We start from the raw sequence: 13,842 nt of genomic DNA, 5'->3' as shown, positions 1-13,842 counted from the left end.
CATGAGACGATGACGGTGCTATCCCGTATGATGACCATGATGATTGGCCCAATTATGACGAGACGATGCTAATATAACAACCTGGGTTGTTGGTGGTTATCATATTGATGCTGCTAACTTATATGGTACGGTTTGCTTACGCCAACCCATACGATGGCAACTGTAGCTCGTACGACGAACATGAATTTGCTTTTCGAGCTTATTGCTCCAGATAGATATATGTTTAAAGTTTCATGTCTTTGGGATGGAATGGGTTTGTAGGCTAGAGGATGGATTGAGGTTTTTAAACAAACCAACTTGAAAGGTGGTTCGTTTGTTGTGTTTGAAATCATATCAGATAAGAGATTTCATATTAATGTCTTTCATGAAGATGGCATAGAATTTATCCTTCCTGGTCCAAATCAGCTGTTTCTAAACTACCAATTAAGCAATCAAGGTAGTTCCTCCCAAAACCCAATTCATCTTGATGAACAAAATGATGACTCTAAAATTGTCTTCCACATGAACGTCACCAAGAAATTGGTAAATTGAATTTTTAAATTTCTTTTTTATTTACAAGTATATTTGAAATTTGCTTTTCACAGCGTCTTCCAGGTCACATTGCTACCAAGATTGATGCCTATGATGGAATGCTAATCACTTTGGTCAATCCCGAAGGTCGTAATAAAAAAATGAAACTCCATGGTGAAGTGTCGAAGCTGAAATTCAGATATTCTATACAAAAATGGAAAATTTTCAAGGAGGAAAATGAATTACAGATTGGTGATAAGTGCATATTTGAATATGACTTCAATAAAGGTACTTTGTTAGTTTCAAAAGTTGATTAGTGATTTGGTGATGTTTGGAACATTTGGGAAATATTTGGTGATGTGTTTGGTGAATTTTGGAACATTTGTGATTTGGTCACTCTGGGTAATATTTGTATGGTTGTATTGATACACTTTTAAGTTTATTATGTTGAATGTTGGTTGGGTAGCTTTTAAATGCTTTACTTTTATAGTTTCTTGTATCATCTATTTTGTTATTCACTCTTATTTTGTTTCTTGGAATGTATTGTAATGGTGCCTTTTGTATGAAAATTTTTAATGAATGGTAATTATGGAGTATCTTAAAACAAATCAAAAAAAACTAAAAACACTTGGTTAAATCTAAAAATAAAACAAAAAACACTTTGTTAAAAAACACTATTACGCTTGTAACATGCTAATGTACATAAACATATATAAATATCCTAATACGCAAGTAACACGCTTATCCAACCATCTTCTGTCATAGTGTCTATTTTCAGCCACGGGTTCTCTGCCGTAAAAACTATGCCAATAATCTATTGGTTCTTAATTAAAAGGGAGGAAAAACTCAAAAAGCTCCAAAATATTGGCTCCAAATATTCAAAAACTCCAAATTACATTTAACACTCCAAAAATCAAATTACACTCCAAATTATTAAAAATTTTCCACTCCACAAATCAGCACGACAGTGATTTATACTCCAAATTACACTCCAAATTATTAAAAAACAATCGACGATGAAGCTTATAGATGAAAGAATCGAAGAAGAACATGTTTTATACTCCGATGAGGAAGCCAACGACGACGAAGACGCTCAATCAGACGACACTGAAGGCTACTGCAGCGAGGAAGCCAACGACGACAACGGTGAGACTGGTAGGGACGATGATATAGGGACGATGGCTATCGAACCCATCAACAGTTTTGCTACTACGAAAAAACCTACAAGGGGGTTGACGAGGTTACCTAAGCTACGTACCGAATATGCAAACTCTGGTGGTGTCAGACTGGTAGTGGAGTTTGATAATCTGGGTAGGTTCACTGACCAAAACAGATCAAAGTTTGCAAGTTTTTTAAGGGATGTTGTAAGGGAAATAGTTGGCTTGAGACATTTAAGTTGGAGGGAGGTCACAAAGGAGCTTATAGATAAACTGTGGGAACAAATAACGGTTATTCTTAATTTTTATTTGTGCATTTTATATTTTGAGAAGTAATTTACCTTTACTGTATTATATTATGCAGAAATATTTTGAGATTGAGGCGTGTCACAGGCCTTCTGTGATGAATCGGCTCGGACACCTTCATCGGGATTTCAGAAGAAAAATGTATGCCAAATACATTATGCCGAACATCGGTAAACCTCTGAAGCTGAAGGCGATACCCAAGGGACACAGGACGATGATCAGGCAAGAAGACTGGGATCGCTTCGTTGAGTACACACAATCAGAGCAGTTTCAGGTATAAATCCTCTACTTTGCAAACGTAGATTGATCGACTATATATGGTTTATGTTTTTTGTTTAAATATAATGAAATGATTATAATGTGTGGTTGAAGAAAAAATCGGCTTCATCAAAAGGAGCTCGAGCAAAGAATGTTTTTGATCATCACATGGGACGAGGGGGTTATACCTACCTTCGAGAGAAACTGGTAATCACCGTCAGCTGCTTTCTCTCTAGTTCAATGATTTGTTGGTTATGTGTCTAACGCATGACCGTCAGCTGCTTTCTCTTGAATATTTTACAAGGTCAAAAAGAAGGAAATTGAACCGGATGAGATCCCCGGCCGTGCATTAATGTGGATGAAAGGAAGGGAGGACAAATATGGTGCATACAAGAATGTTGTTGTCGAAGGCGTCGCAGCCAAATTAGTATGTTTTAGTATTAAACTTTTTAAATCATGTTAAAGTCAATTCATTGCCTTATATTGGTGTCAAAAAAACTTGAGTCTGTATAACTTGTCTCAACACTTGATGTGGATACATAAGCGTGTTACTAACGTATTAGAATATTTATATATGTTTTTGTATATAAGCGTGTTACAAGTGTATTAGAATATTTGTTTTCTTGTAGGTTCAGCATGAGGAGCAGATCGCCTCTGGAGCCCTGGCACTTGAACCGTGCACAGATGCCGTCACCTTAGTGCTTGGAAAAGAGAAAGGTGGGTTTTTAAAAGGGATTGGGTACGGATTGACAATAGGTAAATATTGGGGTGTGAGTCGGGTAAAAGGCTCGTTTAAGCAACGGATTACCCAACTTGAGTATGAGGCGGTGTAGAGAGATGAAGTGGTGAACAGGTTGACGACTCTACTTGAATCCACGAATGCTATGCTAGAAAGCCATGAGAAGGAACAGTTAGCATTTGAGGCCAGGTTCAGACATCTCGAAGGATTGTTGCCGCAAATGTCGGCAAGTCAAGTAATTGACGTATGCTACATATTAATTAATGCATTCGACATACATAATTGGTACTGTTTTTGTCACAATTCGTAGGTAAATCATGTTCCCAACCAGGTTGGTTCTAACCAAAGTACTAGTGCTGTGGCGCAAAATAAAATGCCATCCCAAGTAAGCATCTGACAGTTTCTTTGTTTATTACAACTTTCCCTGTGATTTTTCATTTTCCATAACCTAAAAAATTGATTTGTAGGCCAATTATGTGGGAAACATCTTAACCTCAGGTGAGGCTGTGCAACAAGAATCCGCTTCTCAGGTAAGCATTTGACAGTTTGATTGATTTGTTTTAATAATTAACTTTCCATGTGAGTGTGCTGATTTTGCATAAGTTAATTGTAGGCCAAGTCTGCGGATAAAATAGTTGTCGAAACGGTACCCGCTCCCCATATCGCGACATCAGTAAGTATTTGACAATTTCAGTACTTTTTATAATTCGTTTCCAATGTGAGTGTGCTCATTTTCTATTACCGAATTGCAGGCCAAGTCTGTGGAAAAAATTGTTGACCAAACGGTAGTCGATCCCCATAGCGCGATATCAGTAATTATTTGGCAATTTCAGTTTTTATATTTTATAACCTAATAAGTCTAACAATTCCAATTTCTTTTATATTACCAATGAAGCCTGTAGATAACAATGTTGACCAAGCATCAACACAACTACACCACACTCCGGATAGTAACGGCTCGAAAAAACCATCAGTAAGTATTTGGCAATTTCAGTTTTTCCTTTAATTGTTGATTGATTCATTGAATGGTTTTTAGGTAAAACGGAGAAGCCGCAAAAGAAAAGTTGATGTATCTACTGATGAAGCTTCCCCACCTGCTGACATAAAGGTATGTACTGCGCGAAACATTGTTAATTTCCCACCAACATGGTATGTACTTATATATTGAATTCAACTAAGCCATCTTAATTTCACATGCTTGATTATAGGTGTATGAGTGTCGTTTGTGTGTGCATGACAAGCGTAACAAGGTGGCAAATGGTAAAGTTCATTGGTCACCGGTTCCACAACAGTTTCATGGAAAAGCAATCCCGGAGGGTTGCTATAAAGTTAGTATTGATGGAGCCATAAAGGAACAAGCAATTATTCCATGTGAGACAGGTGAAATTACGACTGTTGGCGACGCAATTGGTACTTTTGTTGCTTGGCCAGAACACCTAATCTTATGTGACCAGGAGGTTTGTTCACTTTTAACTTAACCGAACAAATATCTATGTTCATTTTCATTTAGTTTAAAAAATGAACACTTGTGTTTGTTTATGTTCGTTTGTTTATAATCTAAACTAACGTAATTGAACAAAGATAAACGAAAATAAACGTACTTCCAGCCGAAAGGTTCACGAACAGTTAAACGAACGTTCGGTTCGTCTGCAGGCCTACTATTTTGTTCTATTCAATTACAAAATACGACATTAATTACACATATTTATTTTTCATATTCTGTTGTTCCAGCTACCACCACTCCCATCCTCAAAAGAACCAGACAGAGCTGGCAAGAAGGCAAAGGCAAAGTACATAACGGTAGACAACAGAAGACAAGGAGCAGTGCCAAGAAAACCGACGCCTTAGCTAGTATATAGGTAGTCGTTATTTTTGTATTTTGTAAGATATTTTGCATATACATTTGCTTAAGTGAATATTATTGTTATTATAATTTATTTCTAATTTTGTTTTGTCATGCTTGCTTATAACTGTTTTATATTACTGCACAAAAATAAAAATAATTATATATTGCCTAATTACACACAATTTGGCCACATAGAACACATTAAATAGGTGTGGTCAAAAGTAAGACAATAGCCACACCTGAAATTACAAAAATTAGAGTCTATAAATGACCATTAGCCACAACATAAACATTTTTGTGTGACGAAAAGTATGATAATAGCCACACTTTATATTACAAAAGCATTATGTGTGACAAACGGTAAGACAATGGCCAACCACAAACTACAAAAGAGTGTTTGAGTGGCAACTTCACATTTTTAGCCACATTGACAACAACCTCCAGTGTCTATATGATATTATTAGCCACACAGTACCTCACTATGTGTGACGAAAAGTTTGACAATAGCCACACTTTAAATTACGAAAAGCATTATGTGTGACAAACGGTAAGACAATGGCCACACCACAAACTACAAAAGAGTTTTTGACTAGCAAGTTCACATTTTTAGCCACATTGACAATAACCTCCAGTGTCTATAAGATATGATTAGCCACGCGGTACCTCACTATGTGTGACGAAAAAGTTTTGACAATAGCCACACTTTAAATTAGGAAAAGCATTATGTGTGACAAACGGTAAGACAATGGCCACACCACAAACTACAAAAGAGTGTTTGAGTGGCAACTTCACATTTTTAGCTACATTGACAAAAACCTCTAGTGTCTATATGATATTATTAGCCACACAGTACCTCACTATGTGTGACGAAAATTTTGACAATAGCCACACTTTAAATTACGAAAAGCATTATGTGTGACAAACGGTAAGACAATGGCCACACCACAAACTACAAAAGAGTTTTTGACTAGCAAGTTCACATTTTTAGCCACATTGACAATAACCTCCAGTGTCTATAAGATATGATTAGCCACACAGTACCTCACTATGTGTGACAAAAAGTTTTACAATAGCCACACTTTAAATTAGGAAAAGCATTATGTGTGACAAACGGTAAGACAATGGCCACACTATAATCTACAAAGGAATGTTTGAGTGGCAAGTAAACATATTTAGCCACTTTTAATGTAATATCCAGTGTCTATATCATATAATTAGCCACTTTATTATTAAATTTAAGTGGCCATTTCTATGCTATATCCACACGGTATAGGTCACAATGCAAGCTTAATACAACCCTATTGGCCACAATAATATAAAATTCATGTGGCTGAAACATGAATTCATGTGGCTATATACGTGCAATGGTCACTCATAGTAAATTGTCATGTGGCCATTTTCTACCGTTTAGCCACAATTATTGGAGAGGCTTCTTGATGGCCGGCAACTAATGTTCGTACCCTTTAGCCACACTTATTACCACATAAGGCCACTAAAAACTGTGTGTGGCCATATCATACCCACGGTGTCGCGACCTTTGGCCACATATGACCTGAACCAAATGTGTGTGGCTAAAGGCCTACGGCCACACTTTTTTCGTGTGGCCGAAGGTCAATTTTCACGTAGTGGAAGGGAGTGAATTTTTACATTTAGTCCCTACCTTGTTTAATTATTTTTATCTAATCCCTAATTATGTCTTTTCGTATTAACAATTTGACAGCTGTTTTTGAATTTTGAATGCCACTTGAAAGCAGTAAAATTATCAACATCCGTCAAATTGGGGGCAATTGTTGAGTCACAAATAATTAACTGCTAAGGATACGTTATTCTTGATGGCAGATCTGGATCCATTATCCTTCCGAAGGGCTCCGGAGCTGTGACAGGATCAAGGATCCTCAGCAGTTGGTATTATTAACAATTGTTTCATGTGTGTAGGTTGTTATTTGATGAATACAACGACTCTAAGACTCAGTCCAACGCTTAATTCGCTACTAGACATCTATGGCACGTGGTCAAATGCACGAAGGAAAAGAGTGGAGAAAATGGCGGATTAATAGGAGCTAGTTGTTATTTTCTTTTCTTATTTATATTGAGTTAAGATCAATGCTAGGTTACACACAATTGCACTCGCATACTCTAACTGATAGTTCTCTGTAAACACACTTAGTATCGTTGTATTCATTGATCGATAACTCCACCCGTTGTAATCCTTATTTTTTATTAATAAATTGGTGATAGACAAGTTGTCATCACCCGGGGTTTTTTTCCTTTGATCTAATCAAGATCAAGGGGTCTTTTCTCGCTACAAATCGCGGTGTTCATACTCATTTTGTTCACATATCCGTTGTTATCAAATCAGCACTAAACCTCACTAAACTAATTTGGTTAAAGGATCCTTAGCTGATTTTTGACCAAAACAGACATTATGCTTTTGTTGTTTAATTGGATTCATAATAGAGCTAAGATTTGTAACTTTAATTGGTTGGATTAGTGTTGCTCTCCCACATCTTTTTTTACATTATATTTGATGTTGCTATCCCACGTCTTGCAAGTCTTTTTATGATATCATTACCCTTCTAAAAAAATTATATGATGATGATGATGATGATGATGATGACACTTGATATTAAACTCCCTTCATTGTAAGTGATGATAGAAACAAAGAGAATATCTAGCATTTACATTGGTGTATCGTTTTTTGAAGTTATCATTAGTTTTTACAGGTCGCAACAAAACGTGTTAAAAGAAGGTTTTCTGCAAAGAAGTATGTTAAGTCAGATTTACGTAATTGGATTGATAAAGAATATTTGAATAATAGTTGTATTTGTCACATTGAAAAAGAGTTAATAAGAAACGTTTGTTTAGATTATGTAATTTGAAGAGGTATGTACCCGCCTCAACATCGAGCGGGGCGGGTCAACCCACAAGATATATACAAGACATTAGAAATCAAAGATATTATCAAGGCACAAAGCCAAAACCTATGCGCATGGCGCATACAAAGCATGCTCAGGCATCATATGCCCAGGCACACATATGCTCGCACATCACATATGCGCGCAGCGCATCAGCGCGCGGCGCATATCACATGCTCGTGCATATCATATTTGCGCATGAAATATCTGCGCGTGAGAATAAAAAGAAGACCTCGCGCATCCTCAGGATGGGCGCATATCACACATGCACATAATCAACCTCGTCCTTATCCAAATCAGGATTAGGGCAACCTTGATTGTGCACGTCAGACAACCTTCCAGAAGGCATCTTTTTAAGGAATAAGGATATGCTGATGTTGACAGCTGCCAAATGAAAGGTCGACAACTCAGCATGACACATGTGCTTCCACGTGATTACAACCAACGAGAAAGCGCCAGGTGTCCCAGAGGACACGTGGCGCAGTGCGATTGGAGGAGGCCAACGAGGCTGAGCCCAATCAGTGGAAACCCTAGCACTATAAATACAGCATCAACTCCACTTTGATGAGCACATTCATACTCCATCATTGACAGTTACAGGCAGTGATATCACATTCAATCATATTGAATTACATTCACTCACAGTCAGTTACAGAAAACACACAGTCACACAATCATAGAGCATTCAGCTATTAAGCAATACTCTTCAGATTCCCTGACTCACACATTATTATCTTCTCCTACACATACTTATTCTCACGCCGGAGGGTTACCCCAAAGAGGACCCCTCTGTCCCTTTCTGAGGGGTAAGTTAACGGCGTTGTTCATTTTGTAGGTGGAAGAACACAGATCCAGAAGAACCATCGGTGAAATAGTACAATCAAAACCCGAGGAAAGTAGATCTGCTACCAGTGAGTAGATCCACGTTTCTTCATTGGCGCATCGAAGCGATCTGGGAAGCCCACCTCCCCAGCGCCCAGCGGGACGGAGCCACCCTCCACTTGATCGTCGTAGGCGGCGTGGACAAACTCCTTGGTTACTGCGCAAAAACAAGACAAATAATATCAGCAAAAGCAAATTTTATTAGCGCGGAAATAAAGCAATGCGATAACTTACGCAAGCCGTCCACTTGGATGACAGGCTCCGCCGCGCTGTCGGCCCACAGCTTACTCATGCCGACCCCCACCAGCGCCTCCTCGCGAATTTTCTTGGCGGGGGATGGTTCGGCAGTCAGCTTCTTAACCCAGGCGCCGGTTGGGTTCTTAATAACATCCGCATCCGCGGGCGCAGAATCGATTGCGCGCATCGTCATGCGGATGGGGATTACACCAGCCCTGATGTAGAAGAACCTCTCAGACCAGTCATGAAGGCTCTTGAATGACACGGAGCTGCACTTAACCTTCTGACTGCGAGGAATAAAGGAGATCCAAGAATCTTGGATCTTGGGCTTGTAAAAAAATTGAAAGCGACGAGGGGTGGGCTCCTCGCGCTGTGATTTGCACATGAACTCGAAATGAGTCATGCGCACAAGTCCAAACGGATGGACTTGGGATATATATATCCCGAAAAAACGTAACACCGCGCCTACAAACCTTGTCATCGGAAGACGAAGGTTGCAGTGGGTGAAAAAATGGGTGTACAGTGAAATATAGCCGGGAGGCGGGTCAGCCGCCGTTTGCCCGGACACAGGCAACATGCAGCCAAACACAGGGAGAAAACCCTGTGACGAGATGAGGCTGTCGAGATCGGCCTGCCTCAGTTTGCAGGGGATTTCATTCCACCTTTTCGTGGACTTGGTCCTCCCTACTTCCTCCGATGTGGTCTCAACAACCCTCTTCCCCTTGCCCTTTTGCTTCAATGTCGACATCACCACAGATTTCACACGGCGTCTTCGAGAGGCAACAGAGGTGATGGAGGGGTTAGAGGAGTCTGAGCTATCAGACATACAATAACAACAGCAACAGATAACAGGGTATCTGGAAGAAATAACCAGAAAATCGGAAAGACAGAAGCTTTGGAGTAAACAACAATGAAGATGAAGATAAATATTTTTCTTAAGGGCCTGCTTTTATAGGCCCAGGAGAGAGAAAATTGGCAACTGATCGGATTTCACGCGCCCCCACTCGCAGGTGTAAGCCAACGAGGGCGCGGCACGTGTCCCTAACACTGTTGAGGGGACATAAAAACGTAACGGCACTGCCACGGAGCAGAGACGCGCCCCCACTCGCAGGTACAAGCCAATGCGAGCGCGACACGTGTTACAGACAGCTGTGCGAGGGGACATGAAAGGCAACTGTAGCACCTCGAGCACACGAAACGTCTGACACGTTTCCGGCGCACGTCACCACCAACCAACCACGTGTTTGGACACTTCGTTTCAAACAAATGGATAGAACTTCGCGCAAAGATGGAAACAACCAATAAAACGACAAAACCCCATTAAAAAGACCAAATCAGTAAGTCTAATATCTATCTTACCGCGCTAGCGCGAGATAAGACACACATTAGACTGGGGGGGCTTGAAGAGGTATGTACCCGCCTCAACATCGAGCGGGGCGGGTCAACCCACAAGATATATACAAGACATTAGAAATCAAAGATATTATCAAGGCACAAAGCCAAAACCTATGCGCATGGCGCATACAAAGCATGCTCAGGCATCATATGCCCAGGCACACATATGCTCGCACATCACATATGCGCGCAGCGCATCAGCGCGCGGCGCATATCACATGCTCGTGCATATCATATTTGCGCATGAAATATCTGCGCGTGAGAATAAAAAGAAGACCTCGCGCATCCTCAGGATGGGCGCATATCACACATGCACATAATCAACCTCGTCCTTATCCAAATCAGGATTAGGGCAACCTTGATTGTGCACGTCAGACAACCTTCCAGAAGGCATCTTTTTAAGGAATAAGGATATGCTGATGTTGACAGCTGCCAAATGAAAGGTCGACAACTCAGCATGACACATGTGCTTCCACGTGATTACAACCAACGAGAAAGCGCCAGGTGTCCCAGAGGACACGTGGCGCAGTGCGATTGGAGGAGGCCAACGAGGCTGAGCCCAATCAGTGGAAACCCTAGCACTATAAATACAGCATCAACTCCACTTTGATGAGCACATTCATACTCAATCATTGACAGTTACAGGCAGTGATATCACATTCAATCATATTGAATTACATTCACTCACAGTCAGTTACAGAAAACACACAGTCACACAATCATAGAGCATTCAGCTATTAAGCAATACTCTCCAGATTCCCTGACTCACACATTATTATCTTCTCCTACATATACTTATTCTCACGCCGGAGGGTTACCCCAAAGAGGACCCCTCTGTCCCTTTCTGAGGGGTAAGTTAACGGCGTTGTTCATTTTGTAGGTGGAAGAACACAGATCCAGAAGAACCATCGGTGAAATAGTACAATCAAAACCCGAGGAAAGTAGATCTGCTACCAGTGAGTAGATCCACGTTTCTTCATAATTGATTGTTTTTAAAAAAGATAAAAAAAACACATACAAAACAATGGTGAGGAAACTATATTTTTATTATATGTTTTCTAATGGCGTGTTTTTCTTATATATTATATATTCCGATGTGACCCAACCACACGTTTAAAATCAATTGCTAGAAATTTCAGGCATCCAAAAATTTTCTCTTGACGTTAAAGAGAGTAGTGCTTCATTTATAAAATAGTGTGATTTTGTGGTCGTTTTGGTACCAACGACCAAGACCTTTCTCTTGATAGAATTCCTGGACATTGACCACCGCCTTTTGGTCAAAATAGTTTCTTTATATTATTTTTTATTATGATTTACTAATAATTAATTAATTATGCCTAAATTTAAATACATAAATAAATAATAACCATCTTTTTTAGATTTTAATTTTCTTACTTTATGAGAGAATTCAAGCTTAAGTAACTGAAACTGAGTTAAAGTATGTAAGAAAAATCCCTAGTCACATGATATCCAAGATTTTGAACTACTTTATGTGGTTTTAAACAAACAAAATGCAAATAATAATTTCTTCATTACTCTCATCACATGATACGTTTCCTCATAAAACAAATTTTCAGGTGTATATATATTTCATTTAAAAGCTATATTTATTTAAAAGAAATTTCAGGAAAATCATTTTCTAATAGTAAAAAGACACCCCAAAATATATCCTCACAAGAGTTTTTTAGCCTTTTGTTTTAAACTAAAAGTTTTCCGCTCTTCAATCTTCATCCAAAACCATACAATAGTGCAAAAATGCATTCACACTCAAGTAGCAACTATCCACAAAACGACTCCTCTCACAATCTTCGGGACGTACCAATAAAAAACACACTCTCTCTCTTTTATTCACTCACATAAACCCATTTTAATTAATTAAATTTGTATACACATATAATTTTGCACAAACATTTATCAAGCTTTCAAGGCTAGTTATGGTAAAGATGCCACAAATATTTATCAAGCTTTAGTATATTCGTGTATAAAGAGGCCATTGTAACTTCTTACTATACATCAACTAATATTATTAACAATAATCAATGATATGACCTTTGAATAGGAAAAATACTACCCTCATAACTCTGACATTAATAGCGATTTTGAAGGTCAAACCAATTTGGAATGAAGAAAAAATTCTTGACATAGAATGAAATACGGCATATTTTTTTTGTGTCACAACCTTCATTTTTAAATTAAATTATTATTTGTGTACATAACTTAGTTATTTATTTGAAAATTCATAAAAAGTTCAGAATTTATTGTTGTAAGTACCTTAATCATTTATATTAGTAGTCTCCGATCTTTTGAACAAAAAGTCTCCGATCAATTTGATGACACAATATTAAAGTTTAGCTAATATATAAAACTTCTCATCTTTTTTAAAGCAAACGAGGTTTTCTTATATACAAACAAAATTTAAAGATACTAATTTACTTGAAAATAAAATTTAATTAAGCAACTTAAAGAGTTAAAAGCTACACACATTAAACATAAATATTTTTATTTATTATTAGAAATAGAAGCAAATAATATTTGAGATGAAACAAAAAACGGGCACGTGATACTAAAATAGTAACTAAATTAATTAATTAAGATAATTAACTGGGCATTAAAAACGATGACTACTGAGTGCAGTGTATTAAGCCTGATTCACCAAGTTAGGAGTTAGGACTACTCACCTAGCCGTTTGAACGATCCATGAATCCTAAAAAGTTAAAAAGGATTTTCAATCAAAAATTAAACGATGTGTAGTGGAGAAAAGTTAATAAAAAGTATAGTCATGTTAATTCCACACAGGCAGACGGGCATTTACTAACATTTAACTTTAAAACGCAAAATTGTTTAACTAATAAATAATTATTATTTAAATAATTTTTTTATATATATATATATATACTATATTAAAATGCATATATGATGGGCATATTGGTAATTTGACCAAAAATGTCTTAAAATTAAGAGGTACAACCTAAATAAGCATTGTGTACCAGTGTTTTAAGCACCTGAAAACATCATAGTTGAAAATACGTGGTCTTTCATCCAAAATTCAAATTTCAAAACCTAAAATCTCACACACATACAGAACACGCATACAGCAGATGATAGAGACTAGCAGAGAGAAATGGGCACTACAAGAAACCTTAAATTGCATCCAATCGTCTAACCATGCTGAAATCGTTGAATGGGAGTAACAATCAATCATATGGTACCTGTATTACATTCGAGAAAGCGTGAGGAATCGCTAGCCTAGGGTTCCGACTGAGACTTTGAGAGGTATGTTTTATGGTTTTCTTAGGTTCAGTTAATGATGTTATTCGATAGATACTGATCAATATCCATATTTTGAAGGTGTAATTGGTGTTTAAAGGGACCTCATGATTCTTGGATGTTCATAGCGTATTATTTATGACAACTAAAATTCGTTGAGAAGATTTTAAGTCATTACATTTAGGTTTAACTTGTTGAAATCTGGTATAGGACTTTAACTATAAACTCTAGCTTCATTCATCGTCTTCAACATCCCATTCCCATCTCAAGGATGTCTAGGGTTTTGATAGGTTCACCCCCCCCCCCCCCCCCAACCCCAATTAATCACCT

Source organism: Bidens hawaiensis, unplaced genomic scaffold, assembly GCF_021521415.1.
Source record: "Bidens hawaiensis isolate Kalapana, Puna unplaced genomic scaffold, B.hawaiensis_p1.1 tig00002866_1, whole genome shotgun sequence".
Lineage (NCBI taxonomy): Eukaryota > Viridiplantae > Streptophyta > Magnoliopsida > Asterales > Asteraceae > Bidens > Bidens hawaiensis.
Note: the sequence above shows the minus strand (reverse complement) of the source record.